The following is a 23,630-nucleotide window of genomic DNA, read 5'->3' on the forward strand; positions in this document are numbered from 1 at the left end:
TTTTGTGCCATTGCGGTGTGTTCTCGTGGGGTAGAACGCAGCTCCTGTGACCGCCGCGTCGCGTAGGTAGCGTGGCCGAGCGGTCTAAGGCGCTGGTTTCAGGCACCAGTCTCTTCGGAGGCGTGGGTTCGAATCCCACCGCTGCCAACGTTTTCCGTCTCGAAAACAGGAGCACTGATTTCCCGCGAAGGAAAAAGCGCAGCAAAGCGTGAGCGTCGCTTTCTTAAACTGTCGTAGCACAGTGGTGCGTGGTGTAACAACAGGATTCACCGGCGCAGTTTGGTCTCATGATTGCTGGCGTTCGTCTCCACGAGATACGTCCCGAGCATGCCGTTCTACGAAGTGGAAACGTTAATTTTTGCAGTTGTCGTCAAGTAGCGGGTGGACGCTCGCCGAGTTTGTTGGACGAGTGCTTGTGTCGTTATCCGGTGTCGTCTGGTGGCTGGGATGCCTGGCTCTCGCCCAGGAGGCCTGGGTTCGATTCCCGGTACCGGAAATGCACATTTTATTGCTCCTCTTATGCGACTTGTCCCGACTTAGCTCGACTGACGCTCCGCTGACGCTTGCAGAAAACTACGTAAAATATGATTCGCGGCCACAAGTGACGGCGAGAGAGATGCGACATCTGTCCACCTCTTATCCGGGCACATACCTGCGGCCAACAGACTTGGAGGACTGCAAGACATTGCCACGGGGGTTGAATGCAGCTAACCACTCTGCTCAGTGTCCATCAGCGCGGGCACGTTCGTTTGCCAGTATACATATAATGGAGACCGCGTCTGACACAGCTGTTGCGAGACACAGTCGGCCGAGCTTTGCTGTGCACAGCCACTTGCAGTCGCGAGAGTTGAATTCCGCGGTGGCTCCGTGGCCGTGATCGTCTAGTGGTCAGGACATTGCGTTGTGGCCGCGACAACCCAGGCTCGAATCCGGGTCACGGCACTTTTTAAAGTTCTGCCTTGCTGTCGCTGCAATGACGATAGTGACCCAGTGATTGAAATCACGGTGCCCTCCTGATTTTGTGCTCATGTTCCTCAGGCTGCAGGTGGCACTACCGAATCCTTATAAACACGCGATGCCGCCGCACCAGGGCGCTGGCAGCTGCCTGTGTAGTTAATCTCTATTCGAAAAGGGCAGTCGTTTGAGGTGCGATGTTCGAGCAACCAGTCGCAACAGATCAGGAAGCTGTGTCGTGCACTGCATTCTACAAATGCCAGGAACACTGGTGTAGGTAGCGTGGCCGAGCGGTCTAAGGCGCTGGTTTAAGGCACCAGTCTCTTCGGAGGCGTGGGTTCGAATCCCACCGCTGCCAATTTTTACTTCTCGTTTTTGTGCCATTGCGGTGTGTTCTCGTGGGGTAGAACGCAGCTCCTGTGACCGCCGCGTCGCGTAGGTAGCGTGGCCGAGCGGTCTAAGGCGCTGGTTTCAGGCACCAGTCTCTTCGGAGGCGTGGGTTCGAATCCCACCGCTGCCAACGTTTTCCGTCTCGAAAACAGGAGCACTGATTTCCCGCGAAGGAAAAAGCGCAGCAAAGCGTGAGCGTCGCTTTCTTAAACTGTCGTAGCACAGTGGTGCGTGGTGTAACAACAGGATTCACCGGCGCAGTTTGGTCTCATGATTGCTGGCGTTCGTCTCCACGAGATACGTCCCGAGCATGCCGTTCTACGAAGTGGAAACGTTAATTTTTGCAGTTGTCGTCAAGTAGCGGGTGGACGCTCGCCGAGTTTGTTGGACGAGTGCTTGTGTCGTTATCCGGTGTCGTCTGGTGGCTGGGATGCCTGGCTCTCGCCCAGGAGGCCTGGGTTCGATTCCCGGTACCGGAAATGCACATTTTATTGCTCCTCTTATGCGACTTGTCCCGACTTAGCTCGACTGACGCTCCGCTGACGCTTGCAGAAAACTACGTAAAATATGATTCGCGGCCACAAGTGACGGCGAGAGAGATGCGACATCTGTCCACCTCTTATCCGGGCACATACCTGCGGCCAACAGACTTGGAGGACTGCAAGACATTGCCACGGGGGTTGAATGCAGCTAACCACTCTGCTCAGTGTCCATCAGCGCGGGCACGTTCGTTTGCCAGTATGCATATAATGGAGACCGCGTCTGACACAGCTGTTGCGAGACACAGTCGGCCGAGCTTTGCTGTGCACAGCCACTTGCAGTCGCGAGAGTTGAATTCCGCGGTGGCTCCGTGGCCGTGATCGTCTAGTGGTCAGGACATTGCGTTGTGGCCGCGACAACCCAGGCTCGAATCCGGGTCACGGCACTTTTTAAAGTTCTGCCTTGCTGTCGCTGCAATGACGATAGTGACCCAGTGATTGAAATCACGGTGCCCTCCTGATTTTGTGCTCATGTTCCTCAGGCTGCAGGTGGCACTACCGAATCCTTATAAACACGCGATGCCGCCGCACCAGGGCGCTGGCAGCTGCCTGTGTAGTTAATCTCTATTCGAAAAGGGCAGTCGTTTGAGGTGCGATGTTCGAGCAACCAGTCGCAACAGATCAGGAAGCTGTGTCGTGCACTGCATTCTACAAATGCCAGGAACACTGGTGTAGGTAGCGTGGCCGAGCGGTCTAAGGCGCTGGTTTAAGGCACCAGTCTCTTCGGAGGCGTGGGTTCGAATCCCACCGCTGCCAATTTTTACTTCTCGTTTTTGTGCCATTGCGGTGTGTTCTCGTGGGGTAGAACGCAGCTCCTGTGACCGCCGCGTCGCGTAGGTAGCGTGGCCGAGCGGTCTAAGGCGCTGGTTTCAGGCACCAGTCTCTTCGGAGGCGTGGGTTCGAATCCCACCGCTGCCAACGTTTTCCGTCTCGAAAACAGGAGCACTGATTTCCCGCGAAGGAAAAAGCGCAGCAAAGCGTGAGCGTCGCTTTCTTAAACTGTCGTAGCACAGTGGTGCGTGGTGTAACAACAGGATTCACCGGCGCAGTTTGGTCTCATGATTGCTGGCGTTCGTCTCCACGAGATACGTCCCGAGCATGCCGTTCTACGAAGTGGAAACGTTAATTTTTGCAGTTGTCGTCAAGTAGCGGGTGGACGCTCGCCGAGTTTGTTGGACGAGTGCTTGTGTCGTTATCCGGTGTCGTCTGGTGGCTGGGATGCCTGGCTCTCGCCCAGGAGGCCTGGGTTCGATTCCCGGTACCGGAAATGCACATTTTATTGCTCCTCTTATGCGACTTGTCCCGACTTAGCTCGACTGACGCTCCGCTGACGCTTGCAGAAAACTACGTAAAATATGATTCGCGGCCACAAGTGACGGCGAGAGAGATGCGACATCTGTCCACCTCTTATCCGGGCACATACCTGCGGCCAACAGACTTGGAGGACTGCAAGACATTGCCACGGGGGTTGAATGCAGCTAACCACTCTGCTCAGTGTCCATCAGCGCGGGCACGTTCGTTTGCCAGTATACATATAATGGAGACCGCGTCTGACACAGCTGTTGCGAGACACAGTCGGCCGAGCTTTGCTGTGCACAGCCACTTGCAGTCGCGAGAGTTGAATTCCGCGGTGGCTCCGTGGCCGTGATCGTCTAGTGGTCAGGACATTGCGTTGTGGCCGCGACAACCCAGGCTCGAATCCGGGTCACGGCACTTTTTAAAGTTCTGCCTTGCTGTCGCTGCAATGACGATAGTGACCCAGTGATTGAAATCACGGTGCCCTCCTGATTTTGTGCTCATGTTCCTCAGGCTGCAGGTGGCACTACCGAATCCTTATAAACACGCGATGCCGCCGCACCAGGGCGCTGGCAGCTGCCTGTGTAGTTAATCTCTATTCGAAAAGGGCAGTCGTTTGAGGTGCGATGTTCGAGCAACCAGTCGCAACAGATCAGGAAGCTGTGTCGTGCACTGCATTCTACAAATGCCAGGAACACTGGTGTAGGTAGCGTGGCCGAGCGGTCTAAGGCGCTGGTTTAAGGCACCAGTCTCTTCGGAGGCGTGGGTTCGAATCCCACCGCTGCCAATTTTTACTTCTCGTTTTTGTGCCATTGCGGTGTGTTCTCGTGGGGTAGAACGCAGCTCCTGTGACCGCCGCGTCGCGTAGGTAGCGTGGCCGAGCGGTCTAAGGCGCTGGTTTCAGGCACCAGTCTCTTCGGAGGCGTGGGTTCGAATCCCACCGCTGCCAACGTTTTCCGTCTCGAAAACAGGAGCACTGATTTCCCGCGAAGGAAAAAGCGCAGCAAAGCGTGAGCGTCGCTTTCTTAAACTGTCGTAGCACAGTGGTGCGTGGTGTAACAACAGGATTCACCGGCGCAGTTTGGTCTCATGATTGCTGGCGTTCGTCTCCACGAGATACGTCCCGAGCATGCCGTTCTACGAAGTGGAAACGTTAATTTTTGCAGTTGTCGTCAAGTAGCGGGTGGACGCTCGCCGAGTTTGTTGGACGAGTGCTTGTGTCGTTATCCGGTGTCGTCTGGTGGCTGGGATGCCTGGCTCTCGCCCAGGAGGCCTGGGTTCGATTCCCGGTACCGGAAATGCACATTTTATTGCTCCTCTTATGCGACTTGTCCCGACTTAGCTCGACTGACGCTCCGCTGACGCTTGCAGAAAACTACGTAAAATATGATTCGCGGCCACAAGTGACGGCGAGAGAGATGCGACATCTGTCCACCTCTTATCCGGGCACATACCTGCGGCCAACAGACTTGGAGGACTGCAAGACATTGCCACGGGGGTTGAATGCAGCTAACCACTCTGCTCAGTGTCCATCAGCGCGGGCACGTTCGTTTGCCAGTATACATATAATGGAGACCGCGTCTGACACAGCTGTTGCGAGACACAGTCGGCCGAGCTTTGCTGTGCACAGCCACTTGCAGTCGCGAGAGTTGAATTCCGCGGTGGCTCCGTGGCCGTGATCGTCTAGTGGTCAGGACATTGCGTTGTGGCCGCGACAACCCAGGCTCGAATCCGGGTCACGGCACTTTTTAAAGTTCTGCCTTGCTGTCGCTGCAATGACGATAGTGACCCAGTGATTGAAATCACGGTGCCCTCCTGATTTTGTGCTCATGTTCCTCAGGCTGCAGGTGGCACTACCGAATCCTTATAAACACGCGATGCCGCCGCACCAGGGCGCTGGCAGCTGCCTGTGTAGTTAATCTCTATTCGAAAAGGGCAGTCGTTTGAGGTGCGATGTTCGAGCAACCAGTCGCAACAGATCAGGAAGCTGTGTCGTGCACTGCATTCTACAAATGCCAGGAACACTGGTGTAGGTAGCGTGGCCGAGCGGTCTAAGGCGCTGGTTTAAGGCACCAGTCTCTTCGGAGGCGTGGGTTCGAATCCCACCGCTGCCAATTTTTACTTCTCGTTTTTGTGCCATTGCGGTGTGTTCTCGTGGGGTAGAACGCAGCTCCTGTGACCGCCGCGTCGCGTAGGTAGCGTGGCCGAGCGGTCTAAGGCGCTGGTTTCAGGCACCAGTCTCTTCGGAGGCGTGGGTTCGAATCCCACCGCTGCCAACGTTTTCCGTCTCGAAAACAGGAGCACTGATTTCCCGCGAAGGAAAAAGCGCAGCAAAGCGTGAGCGTCGCTTTCTTAAACTGTCGTAGCACAGTGGTGCGTGGTGTAACAACAGGATTCACCGGCGCAGTTTGGTCTCATGATTGCTGGCGTTCGTCTCCACGAGATACGTCCCGAGCATGCCGTTCTACGAAGTGGAAACGTTAATTTTTGCAGTTGTCGTCAAGTAGCGGGTGGACGCTCGCCGAGTTTGTTGGACGAGTGCTTGTGTCGTTATCCGGTGTCGTCTGGTGGCTGGGATGCCTGGCTCTCGCCCAGGAGGCCTGGGTTCGATTCCCGGTACCGGAAATGCACATTTTATTGCTCCTCTTATGCGACTTGTCCCGACTTAGCTCGACTGACGCTTCGCTGACGCTTGCAGAAAACTACGTAAAATATGATTCGCGGCCACAAGTGACGGCGAGAGAGATGCGACATCTGTCCACCTCTTATCCGGGCACATACCTGCGGCCAACAGACTTGGAGGACTGCAAGACATTGCCACGGGGGTTGAATGCAGCTAACCACTCTGCTCAGTGTCCATCAGCGCGGGCACGTTCGTTTGCCAGTATGCATATAATGGAGACCGCGTCTGACACAGCTGTTGCGAGACACAGTCGGCCGAGCTTTGCTGTGCACAGCCACTTGCAGTCGCGAGAGTTGAATTCCGCGGTGGCTCCGTGGCCGTGATCGTCTAGTGGTCAGGACATTGCGTTGTGGCCGCGACAACCCAGGCTCGAATCCGGGTCACGGCACTTTTTAAAGTTCTGCCTTGCTGTCGCTGCAATGACGATAGTGACCCAGTGATTGAAATCACGGTGCCCTCCTGATTTTGTGCTCATGTTCCTCAGGCTGCAGGTGGCACTACCGAATCCTTATAAACACGCGATGCCGCCGCACCAGGGCGCTGGCAGCTGCCTGTGTAGTTAATCTCTATTCGAAAAGGGCAGTCGTTTGAGGTGCGATGTTCGAGCAACCAGTCGCAACAGATCAGGAAGCTGTGTCGTGCACTGCATTCTACAAATGCCAGGAACACTGGTGTAGGTAGCGTGGCCGAGCGGTCTAAGGCGCTGGTTTAAGGCACCAGTCTCTTCGGAGGCGTGGGTTCGAATCCCACCGCTGCCAATTTTTACTTCTCGTTTTTGTGCCATTGCGGTGTGTTCTCGTGGGGTAGAACGCAGCTCCTGTGACCGCCGCGTCGCGTAGGTAGCGTGGCCGAGCGGTCTAAGGCGCTGGTTTCAGGCACCAGTCTCTTCGGAGGCGTGGGTTCGAATCCCACCGCTGCCAACGTTTTCCGTCTCGAAAACAGGAGCACTGATTTCCCGCGAAGGAAAAAGCGCAGCAAAGCGTGAGCGTCGCTTTCTTAAACTGTCGTAGCACAGTGGTGCGTGGTGTAACAACAGGATTCACCGGCGCAGTTTGGTCTCATGATTGCTGGCGTTCGTCTCCACGAGATACGTCCCGAGCATGCCGTTCTACGAAGTGGAAACGTTAATTTTTGCAGTTGTCGTCAAGTAGCGGGTGGACGCTCGCCGAGTTTGTTGGACGAGTGCTTGTGTCGTTATCCGGTGTCGTCTGGTGGCTGGGATGCCTGGCTCTCGCCCAGGAGGCCTGGGTTCGATTCCCGGTACCGGAAATGCACATTTTATTGCTCCTCTTATGCGACTTGTCCCGACTTAGCTCGACTGACGCTCCGCTGACGCTTGCAGAAAACTACGTAAAATATGATTCGCGGCCACAAGTGACGGCGAGAGAGATGCGACATCTGTCCACCTCTTATCCGGGCACATACCTGCGGCCAACAGACTTGGAGGACTGCAAGACATTGCCACGGGGGTTGAATGCAGCTAACCACTCTGCTCAGTGTCCATCAGCGCGGGCACGTTCGTTTGCCAGTATACATATAATGGAGACCGCGTCTGACACAGCTGTTGCGAGACACAGTCGGCCGAGCTTTGCTGTGCACAGCCACTTGCAGTCGCGAGAGTTGAATTCCGCGGTGGCTCCGTGGCCGTGATCGTCTAGTGGTCAGGACATTGCGTTGTGGCCGCGACAACCCAGGCTCGAATCCGGGTCACGGCACTTTTTAAAGTTCTGCCTTGCTGTCGCTGCAATGACGATAGTGACCCAGTGATTGAAATCACGGTGCCCTCCTGATTTTGTGCTCATGTTCCTCAGGCTGCAGGTGGCACTACCGAATCCTTATAAACACGCGATGCCGCCGCACCAGGGCGCTGGCAGCTGCCTGTGTAGTTAATCTCTATTCGAAAAGGGCAGTCGTTTGAGGTGCGATGTTCGAGCAACCAGTCGCAACAGATCAGGAAGCTGTGTCGTGCACTGCATTCTACAAATGCCAGGAACACTGGTGTAGGTAGCGTGGCCGAGCGGTCTAAGGCGCTGGTTTAAGGCACCAGTCTCTTCGGAGGCGTGGGTTCGAATCCCACCGCTGCCAATTTTTACTTCTCGTTTTTGTGCCATTGCGGTGTGTTCTCGTGGGGTAGAACGCAGCTCCTGTGACCGCCGCGTCGCGTAGGTAGCGTGGCCGAGCGGTCTAAGGCGCTGGTTTCAGGCACCAGTCTCTTCGGAGGCGTGGGTTCGAATCCCACCGCTGCCAACGTTTTCCGTCTCGAAAACAGGAGCACTGATTTCCCGCGAAGGAAAAAGCGCAGCAAAGCGTGAGCGTCGCTTTCTTAAACTGTCGTAGCACAGTGGTGCGTGGTGTAACAACAGGATTCACCGGCGCAGTTTGGTCTCATGATTGCTGGCGTTCGTCTCCACGAGATACGTCCCGAGCATGCCGTTCTACGAAGTGGAAACGTTAATTTTTGCAGTTGTCGTCAAGTAGCGGGTGGACGCTCGCCGAGTTTGTTGGACGAGTGCTTGTGTCGTTATCCGGTGTCGTCTGGTGGCTGGGATGCCTGGCTCTCGCCCAGGAGGCCTGGGTTCGATTCCCGGTACCGGAAATGCACATTTTATTGCTCCTCTTATGCGACTTGTCCCGACTTAGCTCGACTGACGCTCCGCTGACGCTTGCAGAAAACTACGTAAAATATGATTCGCGGCCACAAGTGACGGCGAGAGAGATGCGACATCTGTCCACCTCTTATCCGGGCACATACCTGCGGCCAACAGACTTGGAGGACTGCAAGACATTGCCACGGGGGTTGAATGCAGCTAACCACTCTGCTCAGTGTCCATCAGCGCGGGCACGTTCGTTTGCCAGTATACATATAATGGAGACCGCGTCTGACACAGCTGTTGCGAGACACAGTCGGCCGAGCTTTGCTGTGCACAGCCACTTGCAGTCGCGAGAGTTGAATTCCGCGGTGGCTCCGTGGCCGTGATCGTCTAGTGGTCAGGACATTGCGTTGTGGCCGCGACAACCCAGGCTCGAATCCGGGTCACGGCACTTTTTAAAGTTCTGCCTTGCTGTCGCTGCAATGACGATAGTGACCCAGTGATTGAAATCACGGTGCCCTCCTGATTTTGTGCTCATGTTCCTCAGGCTGCAGGTGGCACTACCGAATCCTTATAAACACGCGATGCCGCCGCACCAGGGCGCTGGCAGCTGCCTGTGTAGTTAATCTCTATTCGAAAAGGGCAGTCGTTTGAGGTGCGATGTTCGAGCAACCAGTCGCAACAGATCAGGAAGCTGTGTCGTGCACTGCATTCTACAAATGCCAGGAACACTGGTGTAGGTAGCGTGGCCGAGCGGTCTAAGGCGCTGGTTTAAGGCACCAGTCTCTTCGGAGGCGTGGGTTCGAATCCCACCGCTGCCAATTTTTACTTCTCGTTTTTGTGCCATTGCGGTGTGTTCTCGTGGGGTAGAACGCAGCTCCTGTGACCGCCGCGTCGCGTAGGTAGCGTGGCCGAGCGGTCTAAGGCGCTGGTTTCAGGCACCAGTCTCTTCGGAGGCGTGGGTTCGAATCCCACCGCTGCCAACGTTTTCCGTCTCGAAAACAGGAGCACTGATTTCCCGCGAAGGAAAAAGCGCAGCAAAGCGTGAGCGTCGCTTTCTTAAACTGTCGTAGCACAGTGGTGCGTGGTGTAACAACAGGATTCACCGGCGCAGTTTGGTCTCATGATTGCTGGCGTTCGTCTCCACGAGATACGTCCCGAGCATGCCGTTCTACGAAGTGGAAACGTTAATTTTTGCAGTTGTCGTCAAGTAGCGGGTGGACGCTCGCCGAGTTTGTTGGACGAGTGCTTGTGTCGTTATCCGGTGTCGTCTGGTGGCTGGGATGCCTGGCTCTCGCCCAGGAGGCCTGGGTTCGATTCCCGGTACCGGAAATGCACATTTTATTGCTCCTCTTATGCGACTTGTCCCGACTTAGCTCGACTGACGCTCCGCTGACGCTTGCAGAAAACTACGTAAAATATGATTCGCGGCCACAAGTGACGGCGAGAGAGATGCGACATCTGTCCACCTCTTATCCGGGCACATACCTGCGGCCAACAGACTTGGAGGACTGCAAGACATTGCCACGGGGGTTGAATGCAGCTAACCACTCTGCTCAGTGTCCATCAGCGCGGGCACGTTCGTTTGCCAGTATACATATAATGGAGACCGCGTCTGACACAGCTGTTGCGAGACACAGTCGGCCGAGCTTTGCTGTGCACAGCCACTTGCAGTCGCGAGAGTTGAATTCCGCGGTGGCTCCGTGGCCGTGATCGTCTAGTGGTCAGGACATTGCGTTGTGGCCGCGACAACCCAGGCTCGAATCCGGGTCACGGCACTTTTTAAAGTTCTGCCTTGCTGTCGCTGCAATGACGATAGTGACCCAGTGATTGAAATCACGGTGCCCTCCTGATTTTGTGCTCATGTTCCTCAGGCTGCAGGTGGCACTACCGAATCCTTATAAACACGCGATGCCGCCGCACCAGGGCGCTGGCAGCTGCCTGTGTAGTTAATCTCTATTCGAAAAGGGCAGTCGTTTGAGGTGCGATGTTCGAGCAACCAGTCGCAACAGATCAGGAAGCTGTGTCGTGCACTGCATTCTACAAATGCCAGGAACACTGGTGTAGGTAGCGTGGCCGAGCGGTCTAAGGCGCTGGTTTAAGGCACCAGTCTCTTCGGAGGCGTGGGTTCGAATCCCACCGCTGCCAATTTTTACTTCTCGTTTTTGTGCCATTGCGGTGTGTTCTCGTGGGGTAGAACGCAGCTCCTGTGACCGCCGCGTCGCGTAGGTAGCGTGGCCGAGCGGTCTAAGGCGCTGGTTTCAGGCACCAGTCTCTTCGGAGGCGTGGGTTCGAATCCCACCGCTGCCAACGTTTTCCGTCTCGAAAACAGGAGCACTGATTTCCCGCGAAGGAAAAAGCGCAGCAAAGCGTGAGCGTCGCTTTCTTAAACTGTCGTAGCACAGTGGTGCGTGGTGTAACAACAGGATTCACCGGCGCAGTTTGGTCTCATGATTGCTGGCGTTCGTCTCCACGAGATACGTCCCGAGCATGCCGTTCTACGAAGTGGAAACGTTAATTTTTGCAGTTGTCGTCAAGTAGCGGGTGGACGCTCGCCGAGTTTGTTGGACGAGTGCTTGTGTCGTTATCCGGTGTCGTCTGGTGGCTGGGATGCCTGGCTCTCGCCCAGGAGGCCTGGGTTCGATTCCCGGTACCGGAAATGCACATTTTATTGCTCCTCTTATGCGACTTGTCCCGACTTAGCTCGACTGACGCTCCGCTGACGCTTGCAGAAAACTACGTAAAATATGATTCGCGGCCACAAGTGACGGCGAGAGAGATGCGACATCTGTCCACCTCTTATCCGGGCACATACCTGCGGCCAACAGACTTGGAGGACTGCAAGACATTGCCACGGGGGTTGAATGCAGCTAACCACTCTGCTCAGTGTCCATCAGCGCGGGCACGTTCGTTTGCCAGTATGCATATAATGGAGACCGCGTCTGACACAGCTGTTGCGAGACACAGTCGGCCGAGCTTTGCTGTGCACAGCCACTTGCAGTCGCGAGAGTTGAATTCCGCGGTGGCTCCGTGGCCGTGATCGTCTAGTGGTCAGGACATTGCGTTGTGGCCGCGACAACCCAGGCTCGAATCCGGGTCACGGCACTTTTTAAAGTTCTGCCTTGCTGTCGCTGCAATGACGATAGTGACCCAGTGATTGAAATCACGGTGCCCTCCTGATTTTGTGCTCATGTTCCTCAGGCTGCAGGTGGCACTACCGAATCCTTATAAACACGCGATGCCGCCGCACCAGGGCGCTGGCAGCTGCCTGTGTAGTTAATCTCTATTCGAAAAGGGCAGTCGTTTGAGGTGCGATGTTCGAGCAACCAGTCGCAACAGATCAGGAAGCTGTGTCGTGCACTGCATTCTACAAATGCCAGGAACACTGGTGTAGGTAGCGTGGCCGAGCGGTCTAAGGCGCTGGTTTAAGGCACCAGTCTCTTCGGAGGCGTGGGTTCGAATCCCACCGCTGCCAATTTTTACTTCTCGTTTTTGTGCCATTGCGGTGTGTTCTCGTGGGGTAGAACGCAGCTCCTGTGACCGCCGCGTCGCGTAGGTAGCGTGGCCGAGCGGTCTAAGGCGCTGGTTTCAGGCACCAGTCTCTTCGGAGGCGTGGGTTCGAATCCCACCGCTGCCAACGTTTTCCGTCTCGAAAACAGGAGCACTGATTTCCCGCGAAGGAAAAAGCGCAGCAAAGCGTGAGCGTCGCTTTCTTAAACTGTCGTAGCACAGTGGTGCGTGGTGTAACAACAGGATTCACCGGCGCAGTTTGGTCTCATGATTGCTGGCGTTCGTCTCCACGAGATACGTCCCGAGCATGCCGTTCTACGAAGTGGAAACGTTAATTTTTGCAGTTGTCGTCAAGTAGCGGGTGGACGCTCGCCGAGTTTGTTGGACGAGTGCTTGTGTCGTTATCCGGTGTCGTCTGGTGGCTGGGATGCCTGGCTCTCGCCCAGGAGGCCTGGGTTCGATTCCCGGTACCGGAAATGCACATTTTATTGCTCCTCTTATGCGACTTGTCCCGACTTAGCTCGACTGACGCTCCGCTGACGCTTGCAGAAAACTACGTAAAATATGATTCGCGGCCACAAGTGACGGCGAGAGAGATGCGACATCTGTCCACCTCTTATCCGGGCACATACCTGCGGCCAACAGACTTGGAGGACTGCAAGACATTGCCACGGGGGTTGAATGCAGCTAACCACTCTGCTCAGTGTCCATCAGCGCGGGCACGTTCGTTTGCCAGTATACATATAATGGAGACCGCGTCTGACACAGCTGTTGCGAGACACAGTCGGCCGAGCTTTGCTGTGCACAGCCACTTGCAGTCGCGAGAGTTGAATTCCGCGGTGGCTCCGTGGCCGTGATCGTCTAGTGGTCAGGACATTGCGTTGTGGCCGCGACAACCCAGGCTCGAATCCGGGTCACGGCACTTTTTAAAGTTCTGCCTTGCTGTCGCTGCAATGACGATAGTGACCCAGTGATTGAAATCACGGTGCCCTCCTGATTTTGTGCTCATGTTCCTCAGGCTGCAGGTGGCACTACCGAATCCTTATAAACACGCGATGCCGCCGCACCAGGGCGCTGGCAGCTGCCTGTGTAGTTAATCTCTATTCGAAAAGGGCAGTCGTTTGAGGTGCGATGTTCGAGCAACCAGTCGCAACAGATCAGGAAGCTGTGTCGTGCACTGCATTCTACAAATGCCAGGAACACTGGTGTAGGTAGCGTGGCCGAGCGGTCTAAGGCGCTGGTTTAAGGCACCAGTCTCTTCGGAGGCGTGGGTTCGAATCCCACCGCTGCCAATTTTTACTTCTCGTTTTTGTGCCATTGCGGTGTGTTCTCGTGGGGTAGAACGCAGCTCCTGTGACCGCCGCGTCGCGTAGGTAGCGTGGCCGAGCGGTCTAAGGCGCTGGTTTCAGGCACCAGTCTCTTCGGAGGCGTGGGTTCGAATCCCACCGCTGCCAACGTTTTCCGTCTCGAAAACAGGAGCACTGATTTCCCGCGAAGGAAAAAGCGCAGCAAAGCGTGAGCGTCGCTTTCTTAAACTGTCGTAGCACAGTGGTGCGTGGTGTAACAACAGGATTCACCGGCGCAGTTTGGTCTCATGATTGCTGGCGTTCGTCTCCACGAGATACGTCCCGAGCATGCCGTTCTACGAAGTGGAAACGTTAATTTTTGCAGTTGTCGTCAAGTAGCGGGTGGACGCTCGCCGAGTTTGTTGGACGAGTGCTTGTGTCGTTATCCGGTGTCGTCTGGTGGCTGGGATGCCTGGCTCTCGCCCAGGAGGCCTGGGTTCGATTCCCGGTACCGGAAATGCACATTTTATTGCTCCTCTTATGCGACTTGTCCCGACTTAGCTCGACTGACGCTCCGCTGACGCTTGCAGAAAACTACGTAAAATATGATTCGCGGCCACAAGTGACGGCGAGAGAGATGCGACATCTGTCCACCTCTTATCCGGGCACATACCTGCGGCCAACAGACTTGGAGGACTGCAAGACATTGCCACGGGGGTTGAATGCAGCTAACCACTCTGCTCAGTGTCCATCAGCGCGGGCACGTTCGTTTGCCAGTATGCATATAATGGAGACCGCGTCTGACACAGCTGTTGCGAGACACAGTCGGCCGAGCTTTGCTGTGCACAGCCACTTGCAGTCGCGAGAGTTGAATTCCGCGGTGGCTCCGTGGCCGTGATCGTCTAGTGGTCAGGACATTGCGTTGTGGCCGCGACAACCCAGGCTCGAATCCGGGTCACGGCACTTTTTAAAGTTCTGCCTTGCTGTCGCTGCAATGACGATAGTGACCCAGTGATTGAAATCACGGTGCCCTCCTGATTTTGTGCTCATGTTCCTCAGGCTGCAGGTGGCACTACCGAATCCTTATAAACACGCGATGCCGCCGCACCAGGGCGCTGGCAGCTGCCTGTGTAGTTAATCTCTATTCGAAAAGGGCAGTCGTTTGAGGTGCGATGTTCGAGCAACCAGTCGCAACAGATCAGGAAGCTGTGTCGTGCACTGCATTCTACAAATGCCAGGAACACTGGTGTAGGTAGCGTGGCCGAGCGGTCTAAGGCGCTGGTTTAAGGCACCAGTCTCTTCGGAGGCGTGGGTTCGAATCCCACCGCTGCCAATTTTTACTTCTCGTTTTTGTGCCATTGCGGTGTGTTCTCGTGGGGTAGAACGCAGCTCCTGTGACCGCCGCGTCGCGTAGGTAGCGTGGCCGAGCGGTCTAAGGCGCTGGTTTCAGGCACCAGTCTCTTCGGAGGCGTGGGTTCGAATCCCACCGCTGCCAACGTTTTCCGTCTCGAAAACAGGAGCACTGATTTCCCGCGAAGGAAAAAGCGCAGCAAAGCGTGAGCGTCGCTTTCTTAAACTGTCGTAGCACAGTGGTGCGTGGTGTAACAACAGGATTCACCGGCGCAGTTTGGTCTCATGATTGCTGGCGTTCGTCTCCACGAGATACGTCCCGAGCATGCCGTTCTACGAAGTGGAAACGTTAATTTTTGCAGTTGTCGTCAAGTAGCGGGTGGACGCTCGCCGAGTTTGTTGGACGAGTGCTTGTGTCGTTATCCGGTGTCGTCTGGTGGCTGGGATGCCTGGCTCTCGCCCAGGAGGCCTGGGTTCGATTCCCGGTACCGGAAATGCACATTTTATTGCTCCTCTTATGCGACTTGTCCCGACTTAGCTCGACTGACGCTCCGCTGACGCTTGCAGAAAACTACGTAAAATATGATTCGCGGCCACAAGTGACGGCGAGAGAGATGCGACATCTGTCCACCTCTTATCCGGGCACATACCTGCGGCCAACAGACTTGGAGGACTGCAAGACATTGCCACGGGGGTTGAATGCAGCTAACCACTCTGCTCAGTGTCCATCAGCGCGGGCACGTTCGTTTGCCAGTATACATATAATGGAGACCGCGTCTGACACAGCTGTTGCGAGACACAGTCGGCCGAGCTTTGCTGTGCACAGCCACTTGCAGTCGCGAGAGTTGAATTCCGCGGTGGCTCCGTGGCCGTGATCGTCTAGTGGTCAGGACATTGCGTTGTGGCCGCGACAACCCAGGCTCGAATCCGGGTCACGGCACTTTTTAAAGTTCTGCCTTGCTGTCGCTGCAATGACGATAGTGACCCAGTGATTGAAATCACGGTGCCCTCCTGATTTTGTGCTCATGTTCCTCAGGCTGCAGGTGGCACTACCGAATCCTTATAAACACGCGATGCCGCCGCACCAGGGCGCTGGCAGCTGCCTGTGTAGTTAATCTCTATTCGAAAAGGGCAGTCGTTTGAGGTGCGATGTTCGAGCAACCAGTCGCAACAGATCAGGAAGCTGTGTCGTGCACTGCATTCTACAAATGCCAGGAACACTGGTGTAGGTAGCGTGGCCGAGCGGTCTAAGGCGCTGGTTTAAGGCACCAGTCTCTTCGGAGGCGTGGGTTCGAATCCCACCGCTGCCAATTTTTACTTCTCGTTTTTGTGCCATTGCGGTGTGTTCTCGTGGGGTAGAACGCAGCTCCTGTGACCGCCGCGTCGCGTAGGTAGCGTGGCCGAGCGGTCTAAGGCGCTGGTTTCAGGCACCAGTCTCTTCGGAGGCGTGGGTTCGAATCCCACCGCTGCCAACGTTTTCCGTCTCGAAAACAGGAGCACTGATTTCCCGCGAAGGAAAAAGCGCAGCAAAGCGTGAGCGTCGCTTTCTTAAACTGTCGTAGCACAGTGGTGCGTGGTGTAACAACAGGATTCACCGGCGCAGTTTGGTCTCATGATTGCTGGCGTTCGTCTCCACGAGATACGTCCCGAGCATGCCGTTCTACGAAGTGGAAACGTTAATTTTTGCAGTTGTCGTCAAGTAGCGGGTGGACGCTCGCCGAGTTTGTTGGACGAGTGCTTGTGTCGTTATCCGGTGTCGTCTGGTGGCTGGGATGCCTGGCTCTCGCCCAGGAGGCCTGGGTTCGATTCCCGGTACCGGAAATGCACATTTTATTGCTCCTCTTATGCGACTTGTCCCGACTTAGCTCGACTGACGCTCCGCTGACGCTTGCAGAAAACTACGTAAAATATGATTCGCGGCCACAAGTGACGGCGAGAGAGATGCGACATCTGTCCACCTCTTATCCGGGCACATACCTGCGGCCAACAGACTTGGAGGACTGCAAGACATTGCCACGGGGGTTGAATGCAGCTAACCACTCTGCTCAGTGTCCATCAGCGCGGGCACGTTCGTTTGCCAGTATGCATATAATGGAGACCGCGTCTGTCACAGCTGTTGCGAGACACAGTCGGCCGAGCTTTGCTGTGCACAGCCACTTGCAGTCGCGAGAGTTGAATTCCGCGGTGGCTCCGTGGCCGTGATCGTCTAGTGGTCAGGACATTGCGTTGTGGCCGCGACAACCCAGGCTCGAATCCGGGTCACGGCACTTTTTAAAGTTCTGCCTTGCTGTCGCTGCAATGACGATAGTGACCCAGTGATTGAAATCACGGTGCCCTCCTGATTTTGTGCTCATGTTCCTCAGGCTGCAGGTGGCACTACCGAATCCTTATAAACACGCGATGCCGCCGCACCAGGGCGCTGGCAGCTGCCTGTGTAGTTAATCTCTATTCGAAAAGGGCAGTCGTTTGAGGTGCGATGTTCGAGCAACCAGTCGCAACAGATCAGGAAGCTGTGTCGTGCACTGCATTCTACAAATGCCAGGAACACTGGTGTAGGTAGCGTGGCCGAGCGGTCTAAGGCGCTGGTTTAAGGCACCAGTCTCTTCGGAGGCGTGGGTTCGAATCCCACCGCTGCCAATTTTTACTTCTCGTTTTTGTGCCATTGCGGTGTGTTCTCGTGGGGTAGAACGCAGCTCCTGTGACCGCCGCGTCGCGTAGGTAGCGTGGCCGAGCGGTCTAAGGCGCTGGTTTCAGGCACCAGTCTCTTCGGAGGCGTGGGTTCGAATCCCACCGCTGCCAACGTTTTCCGTCTCGAAAACAGGAGCACTGATTTCCCGCGAAGGAAAAAGCGCAGCAAAGCGTGAGCGTCGCTTTCTTAAACTGTCGTAGCACAGTGGTGCGTGGTGTAACAACAGGATTCACCGGCGCAGTTTGGTCTCATGATTGCTGGCGTTCGTCTCCACGAGATACGTCCCGAGCATGCCGTTCTACGAAGTGGAAACGTTAATTTTTGCAGTTGTCGTCAAGTAGCGGGTGGACGCTCGCCGAGTTTGTTGGACGAGTGCTTGTGTCGTTATCCGGTGTCGTCTGGTGGCTGGGATGCCTGGCTCTCGCCCAGGAGGCCTGGGTTCGATTCCCGGTACCGGAAATGCACATTTTATTGCTCCTCTTATGCGACTTGTCCCGACTTAGCTCGACTGACGCTCCGCTGACGCTTGCAGAAAACTACGTAAAATATGATTCGCGGCCACAAGTGACGGCGAGAGAGATGCGACATCTGTCCACCTCTTATCCGGGCACATACCTGCGGCCAACAGACTTGGAGGACTGCAAGACATTGCCACGGGGGTTGAATGCAGCTAACCACTCTGCTCAGTGTCCATCAGCGCGGGCACGTTCGTTTGCCAGTATGCATATAATGGAGACCGCGTCTGTCACAGCTGTTGCGAGACACAGTCGGCCGAGCTTTGCTGTGCACAGCCACTTGCAGTCGCGAGAGTTGAATTCCGCGGTGGCTCCGTGGCCGTGATCGTCTAGTGGTCAGGACATTGCGTTGTGGCCGCGACAACCCAGGCTCGAATCCGGGTCACGGCACTTTTTAAAGTTCTGCCTTGCTGTCGCTGCAATGACGATAGTGACCCAGTGATTGAAATCACGGTGCCCTCCTGATTTTGTGCTCATGTTCCTCAGGCTGCAGGTGGCACTACCGAATCCTTATAAACACGCGATGCCGCCGCACCAGGGCGCTGGCAGCTGCCTGTGTAGTTAATCTCTATTCGAAAAGGGCAGTCGTTTGAGGTGCGATGTTCGAGCAACCAGTCGCAACAGATCAGGAAGCTGTGTCGTGCACTGCATTCTACAAATGCCAGGAACACTGGTGTAGGTAGCGTGGCCGAGCGGTCTAAGGCGCTGGTTTAAGGCACCAGTCTCTTCGGAGGCGTGGGTTCGAATCCCACCGCTGCCAATTTTTACTTCTCGTTTTTGTGCCATTGCGGTGTGTTCTCGTGGGGTAGAACGCAGCTCCTGTGACCGCCGCGTCGCGTAGGTAGCGTGGCCGAGCGGTCTAAGGCGCTGGTTTCAGGCACCAGTCTCTTCGGAGGCGTGGGTTCGAATCCCACCGCTGCCAACGTTTTCCGTCTCGAAAACAGGAGCACTGATTTCCCGCGAAGGAAAAAGCGCAGCAAAGCGTGAGCGTCGCTTTCTTAAACTGTCGTAGCACAGTGGTGCGTGGTGTAACAACAGGATTCACCGGCGCAGTTTGGTCTCATGATTGCTGGCGTTCGTCTCCACGAGATACGTCCCGAGCATGCCGTTCTACGAAGTGGAAACGTTAATTTTTGCAGTTGTCGTCAAGTAGCGGGTGGACGCTCGCCGAGTTTGTTGGACGAGTGCTTGTGTCGTTATCCGGTGTCGTCTGGTGGCTGGGATGCCTGGCTCTCGCCCAGGAGGCCTGGGTTCGATTCCCGGTACCGGAAATGCACATTTTATTGCTCCTCTTATGCGACTTGTCCCGACTTAGCTCGACTGACGCTCCGCTGACGCTTGCAGAAAACTACGTAAAATATGATTCGCGGCCACAAGTGACGGCGAGAGAGATGCGACATCTGTCCACCTCTTATCCGGGCACATACCTGCGGCCAACAGACTTGGAGGACTGCAAGACATTGCCACGGGGGTTGAATGCAGCTAACCACTCTGCTCAGTGTCCATCAGCGCGGGCACGTTCGTTTGCCAGTATGCATATAATGGAGACCGCGTCTGACACAGCTGTTGCGAGACACAGTCGGCCGAGCTTTGCTGTGCACAGCCACTTGCAGTCGCGAGAGTTGAATTCCGCGGTGGCTCCGTGGCCGTGATCGTCTAGTGGTCAGGACATTGCGTTGTGGCCGCGACAACCCAGGCTCGAATCCGGGTCACGGCACTTTTTAAAGTTCTGCCTTGCTGTCGCTGCAATGACGATAGTGACCCAGTGATTGAAATCACGGTGCCCTCCTGATTTTGTGCTCATGTTCCTCAGGCTGCAGGTGGCACTACCGAATCCTTATAAACACGCGATGCCGCCGCACCAGGGCGCTGGCAGCTGCCTGTGTAGTTAATCTCTATTCGAAAAGGGCAGTCAAGCATTCAACGATTAACATGCAGGGGTGTCATGTGGTGTCCGTCCAGACCAACCGCCGAGAACAAAGACGAACCAAATGGAAAAAATATGATTGTTAAGGGAACCTCTCTAGAGAAGTGGGACGTGGGGGTTCAAGTTCCGTTCCAGAAAATTTTCATCTCTACCGCTGCCAATTTTTACTTCTCGTTTTTGTGCCATTGCGGTGTGTTCTCGTGGGGTAGAACGCAGCTCCTGTGACCGCCGCGTCGCGTAGGTAGCGTGGCCGAGCGGTCTAAGGCGCTGGTTTCAGGCACCAGTCTCTTCGGAGGCGTGGGTTCGAATCCCACCGCTGCCAACGTTTTCCGTCTCGAAAACAGGAGCACTGATTTCCCGCGAAGGAAAAAGCGCAGCAAAGCGTGAGCGTCGCTTTCTTAAACTGTCGTAGCACAGTGGTGCGTGGTGTAACAACAGGATTCACCGGCGCAGTTTGGTCTCATGATTGCTGGCGTTCGTCTCCACGAGATACGTCCCGAGCATGCCGTTCTACGAAGTGGAAACGTTAATTTTTGCAGTTGTCGTCAAGTAGCGGGTGGACGCTCGCCGAGTTTGTTGGACGAGTGCTTGTGTCGTTATCCGGTGTCGTCTGGTGGCTGGGATGCCTGGCTCTCGCCCAGGAGGCCTGGGTTCGATTCCCGGTACCGGAAATGCACATTTTATTGCTCCTCTTATGCGACTTGTCCCGACTTAGCTCGACTGACGCTCCGCTGACGCTTGCAGAAAACTACGTAAAATATGATTCGCGGCCACAAGTGACGGCGAGAGAGATGCGACATCTGTCCACCTCTTATCCGGGCACATACCTGCGGCCAACAGACTTGGAGGACTGCAAGACATTGCCACGGGGGTTGAATGCAGCTAACCACTCTGCTCAGTGTCCAACAGCGCGGGCACGTTCGTTTGCCAGTATGCATATAATGGAGACCGCGTCTGTCACAGCTGTTGCGAGACACAGTCGGCCGAGCTTTGCTGTGCACAGCCACTTGCAGTCGCGAGAGTTGAATTCCGCGGTGGCTCCGTGGCCGTGATCGTCTAGTGGTCAGGACATTGCGTTGTGGCCGCGACAACCCAGGCTCGAATCCGGGTCACGGCACTTTTTAAAGTTCTGCCTTGCTGTCGCTGCAATGACGATAGTGACCCAGTGATTGAAATCACGGTGCCCTCCTGATTTTGTGCTCATGTTCCTCAGGCTGCAGGTGGCACTACCGAATCCTTATAAACACGCGATGCCGCCGCACCAGGGCGCTGGCAGCTGCCTGTGTAGTTAATCTCTATTCGAAAAGGGCAGTCGTTTGAGGTGCGATGTTCGAGCAACCAGTCGCAACAGATCAGGAAGCTGTGTCGTGCACTGCATTCTACAAATGCCAGGAACACTGGTGTAGGTAGCGTGGCCGAGCGGTCTAAGGCGCTGGTTTAAGGCACCAGTCTCTTCGGAGGCGTGGGTTCGAATCCCACCGCTGCCAATTTTTACTTCTCGTTTTTGTGCCATTGCGGTGTGTTCTCGTGGGGTAGAACGCAGCTCCTGTGACCGCCGCGTCGCGTAGGTAGCGTGGCCGAGCGGTCTAAGGCGCTGGTTTCAGGCACCAGTCTCTTCGGAGGCGTGGGTTCGAATCCCACCGCTGCCAACGTTTTCCGTCTCGAAAACAGGAGCACTGATTTCCCGCGAAGGAAAAAGCGCAGCAAAGCGTGAGCGTCGCTTTCTTAAACTGTCGTAGCACAGTGGTGCGTGGTGTAACAACAGGATTCACCGGCGCAGTTTGGTCTCATGATTGCTGGCGTTCGTCTCCACGAGATACGTCCCGAGCATGCCGTTCTACGAAGTGGAAACGTTAATTTTTGCAGTTGTCGTCAAGTAGCGGGTGGACGCTCGCCGAGTTTGTTGGACGAGTGCTTGTGTCGTTATCCGGTGTCGTCTGGTGGCTGGGATGCCTGGCTCTCGCCCAGGAGGCCTGGGTTCGATTCCCGGTACCGGAAATGCACATTTTATTGCTCCTCTTATGCGACTTGTCCCGACTTAGCTCGACTGACGCTCCGCTGACGCTTGCAGAAAACTACGTAAAATATGATTCGCGGCCACAAGTGACGGCGAGAGAGATGCGACATCTGTCCACCTCTTATCCGGGCACATACCTGCGGCCAACAGACTTGGAGGACTGCAAGACATTGCCACGGGGGTTGAATGCAGCTAACCACTCTGCTCAGTGTCCATCAGCGCGGGCACGTTCGTTTGCCAGTATGCATATAATGGAGACCGCGTCTGACACAGCTGTTGCGAGACACAGTCGGCCGAGCTTTGCTGTGCACAGCCACTTGCAGTCGCGAGAGTTGAATTCCGCGGTGGCTCCGTGGCCGTGATCGTCTAGTGGTCAGGACATTGCGTTGTGGCCGCGACAACCCAGGCTCGAATCCGGGTCACGGCACTTTTTAAAGTTCTGCCTTGCTGTCGCTGCAATGACGATAGTGACCCAGTGATTGAAATCACGGTGCCCTCCTGATTTTGTGCTCATGTTCCTCAGGCTGCAGGTGGCACTACCGAATCCTTATAAACACGCGATGCCGCCGCACCAGGGCGCTGGCAGCTGCCTGTGTAGTTAATCTCTATTCGAAAAGGGCAGTCGTTTGAGGTGCGATGTTCGAGCAACCAGTCGCAACAGATCAGGAAGCTGTGTCGTGCACTGCATTCTACAAATGCCAGGAACACTGGTGTAGGTAGCGTGGCCGAGCGGTCTAAGGCGCTGGTTTAAGGCACCAGTCTCTTCGGAGGCGTGGGTTCGAATCCCACCGCTGCCAATTTTTACTTCTCGTTTTTGTGCCATTGCGGTGTGTTCTCGTGGGGTAGAACGCAGCTCCTGTGACCGCCGCGTCGCGTAGGTAGCGTGGCCGAGCGGTCTAAGGCGCTGGTTTCAGGCACCAGTCTCTTCGGAGGCGTGGGTTCGAATCCCACCGCTGCCAACGTTTTCCGTCTCGAAAACAGGAGCACTGATTTCCCGCGAAGGAAAAAGCGCAGCAAAGCGTGAGCGTCGCTTTCTTAAACTGTCGTAGCACAGTGGTGCGTGGTGTAACAACAGGATTCACCGGCGCAGTTTGGTCTCATGATTGCTGGCGTTCGTCTCCACGAGATACGTCCCGAGCATGCCGTTCTACGAAGTGGAAACGTTAATTTTTGCAGTTGTCGTCAAGTAGCGGGTGGACGCTCGCCGAGTTTGTTGGACGAGTGCTTGTGTCGTTATCCGGTGTCGTCTGGTGGCTGGGATGCCTGGCTCTCGCCCAGGAGGCCTGGGTTCGATTCCCGGTACCGGAAATGCACATTTTATTGCTCCTCTTATGCGACTTGTCCCGACTTAGCTCGACTGACGCTCCGCTGACGCTTGCAGAAAACTACGTAAAATATGATTCGCGGCCACAAGTGACGGCGAGAGAGATGCGACATCTGTCCACCTCTTATCCGGGCACATACCTGCGGCCAACAGACTTGGAGGACTGCAAGACATTGCCACGGGGGTTGAATGCAGCTAACCACTCTGCTCAGTGTCCATCAGCGCGGGCACGTTCGTTTGCCAGTATGCATATAATGGAGACCGCGTCTGACACAGCTGTTGCGAGACACAGTCGGCCGAGCTTTGCTGTGCACAGCCACTTGCAGTCGCGAGAGTTGAATTCCGCGGTGGCTCCGTGGCCGTGATCGTCTAGTGGTCAGGACATTGCGTTGTGGCCGCGACAACCCAGGCTCGAATCCGGGTCACGGCACTTTTTAAAGTTCTGCCTTGCTGTCGCTGCAATGACGATAGTGACCCAGTGATTGAAATCACGGTGCCCTCCTGATTTTGTGCTCATGTTCCTCAGGCTGCAGGTGGCACTACCGAATCCTTATAAACA

The 23,630-nt window shown here is 55.5% G+C and overlaps 34 non-coding genes across 34 annotated transcripts; all 34 read left to right on the forward strand.

The window, feature by feature from the left end:
• Positions 1–65: 65 nt before the first annotated feature.
• On the forward strand, positions 66–147 carry Trnal-cag (transfer RNA leucine (anticodon CAG)). Its single transcript has one exon. It is a non-coding gene; the product is annotated as a tRNA-Leu (tRNA).
• Positions 148–1,230: 1,083 nt separating this feature from the next.
• On the forward strand, positions 1,231–1,312 carry Trnal-aag (transfer RNA leucine (anticodon AAG)). The gene has a single exon. It is a non-coding gene; the product is annotated as a tRNA-Leu (tRNA).
• An 80-nt stretch (positions 1,313–1,392) lies between these two features.
• Positions 1,393–1,474, forward strand: Trnal-cag (transfer RNA leucine (anticodon CAG)). Its single transcript has one exon. It is a non-coding gene; the product is annotated as a tRNA-Leu (tRNA).
• A 1,083-nt stretch (positions 1,475–2,557) lies between these two features.
• On the forward strand, positions 2,558–2,639 carry Trnal-aag (transfer RNA leucine (anticodon AAG)). The gene has a single exon. It is a non-coding gene; the product is annotated as a tRNA-Leu (tRNA).
• An 80-nt stretch (positions 2,640–2,719) lies between these two features.
• On the forward strand, positions 2,720–2,801 carry Trnal-cag (transfer RNA leucine (anticodon CAG)). Its single transcript has one exon. It is a non-coding gene; the product is annotated as a tRNA-Leu (tRNA).
• A 1,083-nt stretch (positions 2,802–3,884) lies between these two features.
• Trnal-aag (transfer RNA leucine (anticodon AAG)) lies at positions 3,885–3,966 on the forward strand. Its single transcript has one exon. It is a non-coding gene; the product is annotated as a tRNA-Leu (tRNA).
• Positions 3,967–4,046: 80 nt separating this feature from the next.
• Trnal-cag (transfer RNA leucine (anticodon CAG)) lies at positions 4,047–4,128 on the forward strand. Its single transcript has one exon. It is a non-coding gene; the product is annotated as a tRNA-Leu (tRNA).
• Positions 4,129–5,211: 1,083 nt separating this feature from the next.
• On the forward strand, positions 5,212–5,293 carry Trnal-aag (transfer RNA leucine (anticodon AAG)). Its single transcript has one exon. It is a non-coding gene; the product is annotated as a tRNA-Leu (tRNA).
• Positions 5,294–5,373: 80 nt separating this feature from the next.
• On the forward strand, positions 5,374–5,455 carry Trnal-cag (transfer RNA leucine (anticodon CAG)). Its single transcript has one exon. It is a non-coding gene; the product is annotated as a tRNA-Leu (tRNA).
• A 1,083-nt stretch (positions 5,456–6,538) lies between these two features.
• Trnal-aag (transfer RNA leucine (anticodon AAG)) lies at positions 6,539–6,620 on the forward strand. Its single transcript has one exon. It is a non-coding gene; the product is annotated as a tRNA-Leu (tRNA).
• Positions 6,621–6,700: 80 nt separating this feature from the next.
• Trnal-cag (transfer RNA leucine (anticodon CAG)) lies at positions 6,701–6,782 on the forward strand. The gene has a single exon. It is a non-coding gene; the product is annotated as a tRNA-Leu (tRNA).
• A 1,083-nt stretch (positions 6,783–7,865) lies between these two features.
• On the forward strand, positions 7,866–7,947 carry Trnal-aag (transfer RNA leucine (anticodon AAG)). The gene has a single exon. It is a non-coding gene; the product is annotated as a tRNA-Leu (tRNA).
• An 80-nt stretch (positions 7,948–8,027) lies between these two features.
• Trnal-cag (transfer RNA leucine (anticodon CAG)) lies at positions 8,028–8,109 on the forward strand. Its single transcript has one exon. It is a non-coding gene; the product is annotated as a tRNA-Leu (tRNA).
• A 1,083-nt stretch (positions 8,110–9,192) lies between these two features.
• Trnal-aag (transfer RNA leucine (anticodon AAG)) lies at positions 9,193–9,274 on the forward strand. The gene has a single exon. It is a non-coding gene; the product is annotated as a tRNA-Leu (tRNA).
• Positions 9,275–9,354: 80 nt separating this feature from the next.
• Trnal-cag (transfer RNA leucine (anticodon CAG)) lies at positions 9,355–9,436 on the forward strand. Its single transcript has one exon. It is a non-coding gene; the product is annotated as a tRNA-Leu (tRNA).
• Positions 9,437–10,519: 1,083 nt separating this feature from the next.
• Positions 10,520–10,601, forward strand: Trnal-aag (transfer RNA leucine (anticodon AAG)). The gene has a single exon. It is a non-coding gene; the product is annotated as a tRNA-Leu (tRNA).
• An 80-nt stretch (positions 10,602–10,681) lies between these two features.
• Trnal-cag (transfer RNA leucine (anticodon CAG)) lies at positions 10,682–10,763 on the forward strand. The gene has a single exon. It is a non-coding gene; the product is annotated as a tRNA-Leu (tRNA).
• Positions 10,764–11,846: 1,083 nt separating this feature from the next.
• Positions 11,847–11,928, forward strand: Trnal-aag (transfer RNA leucine (anticodon AAG)). The gene has a single exon. It is a non-coding gene; the product is annotated as a tRNA-Leu (tRNA).
• An 80-nt stretch (positions 11,929–12,008) lies between these two features.
• Positions 12,009–12,090, forward strand: Trnal-cag (transfer RNA leucine (anticodon CAG)). The gene has a single exon. It is a non-coding gene; the product is annotated as a tRNA-Leu (tRNA).
• A 1,083-nt stretch (positions 12,091–13,173) lies between these two features.
• Positions 13,174–13,255, forward strand: Trnal-aag (transfer RNA leucine (anticodon AAG)). The gene has a single exon. It is a non-coding gene; the product is annotated as a tRNA-Leu (tRNA).
• An 80-nt stretch (positions 13,256–13,335) lies between these two features.
• Positions 13,336–13,417, forward strand: Trnal-cag (transfer RNA leucine (anticodon CAG)). Its single transcript has one exon. It is a non-coding gene; the product is annotated as a tRNA-Leu (tRNA).
• Positions 13,418–14,500: 1,083 nt separating this feature from the next.
• Trnal-aag (transfer RNA leucine (anticodon AAG)) lies at positions 14,501–14,582 on the forward strand. The gene has a single exon. It is a non-coding gene; the product is annotated as a tRNA-Leu (tRNA).
• Positions 14,583–14,662: 80 nt separating this feature from the next.
• Positions 14,663–14,744, forward strand: Trnal-cag (transfer RNA leucine (anticodon CAG)). The gene has a single exon. It is a non-coding gene; the product is annotated as a tRNA-Leu (tRNA).
• A 1,083-nt stretch (positions 14,745–15,827) lies between these two features.
• Positions 15,828–15,909, forward strand: Trnal-aag (transfer RNA leucine (anticodon AAG)). Its single transcript has one exon. It is a non-coding gene; the product is annotated as a tRNA-Leu (tRNA).
• Positions 15,910–15,989: 80 nt separating this feature from the next.
• On the forward strand, positions 15,990–16,071 carry Trnal-cag (transfer RNA leucine (anticodon CAG)). Its single transcript has one exon. It is a non-coding gene; the product is annotated as a tRNA-Leu (tRNA).
• A 1,083-nt stretch (positions 16,072–17,154) lies between these two features.
• Trnal-aag (transfer RNA leucine (anticodon AAG)) lies at positions 17,155–17,236 on the forward strand. The gene has a single exon. It is a non-coding gene; the product is annotated as a tRNA-Leu (tRNA).
• An 80-nt stretch (positions 17,237–17,316) lies between these two features.
• On the forward strand, positions 17,317–17,398 carry Trnal-cag (transfer RNA leucine (anticodon CAG)). The gene has a single exon. It is a non-coding gene; the product is annotated as a tRNA-Leu (tRNA).
• A 1,083-nt stretch (positions 17,399–18,481) lies between these two features.
• Positions 18,482–18,563, forward strand: Trnal-aag (transfer RNA leucine (anticodon AAG)). Its single transcript has one exon. It is a non-coding gene; the product is annotated as a tRNA-Leu (tRNA).
• An 80-nt stretch (positions 18,564–18,643) lies between these two features.
• Positions 18,644–18,725, forward strand: Trnal-cag (transfer RNA leucine (anticodon CAG)). The gene has a single exon. It is a non-coding gene; the product is annotated as a tRNA-Leu (tRNA).
• A 1,245-nt stretch (positions 18,726–19,970) lies between these two features.
• Positions 19,971–20,052, forward strand: Trnal-cag (transfer RNA leucine (anticodon CAG)). The gene has a single exon. It is a non-coding gene; the product is annotated as a tRNA-Leu (tRNA).
• Positions 20,053–21,135: 1,083 nt separating this feature from the next.
• Trnal-aag (transfer RNA leucine (anticodon AAG)) lies at positions 21,136–21,217 on the forward strand. The gene has a single exon. It is a non-coding gene; the product is annotated as a tRNA-Leu (tRNA).
• An 80-nt stretch (positions 21,218–21,297) lies between these two features.
• Positions 21,298–21,379, forward strand: Trnal-cag (transfer RNA leucine (anticodon CAG)). Its single transcript has one exon. It is a non-coding gene; the product is annotated as a tRNA-Leu (tRNA).
• A 1,083-nt stretch (positions 21,380–22,462) lies between these two features.
• On the forward strand, positions 22,463–22,544 carry Trnal-aag (transfer RNA leucine (anticodon AAG)). Its single transcript has one exon. It is a non-coding gene; the product is annotated as a tRNA-Leu (tRNA).
• An 80-nt stretch (positions 22,545–22,624) lies between these two features.
• Trnal-cag (transfer RNA leucine (anticodon CAG)) lies at positions 22,625–22,706 on the forward strand. Its single transcript has one exon. It is a non-coding gene; the product is annotated as a tRNA-Leu (tRNA).
• The last annotated feature ends 924 nt before the right edge of the window (positions 22,707–23,630 follow it).

Source organism: Schistocerca serialis, unplaced genomic scaffold (assembly GCF_023864345.2).
Source record: "Schistocerca serialis cubense isolate TAMUIC-IGC-003099 unplaced genomic scaffold, iqSchSeri2.2 HiC_scaffold_1077, whole genome shotgun sequence".
In the NCBI taxonomy this organism is placed as follows: domain Eukaryota; kingdom Metazoa; phylum Arthropoda; class Insecta; order Orthoptera; family Acrididae; genus Schistocerca; species Schistocerca serialis.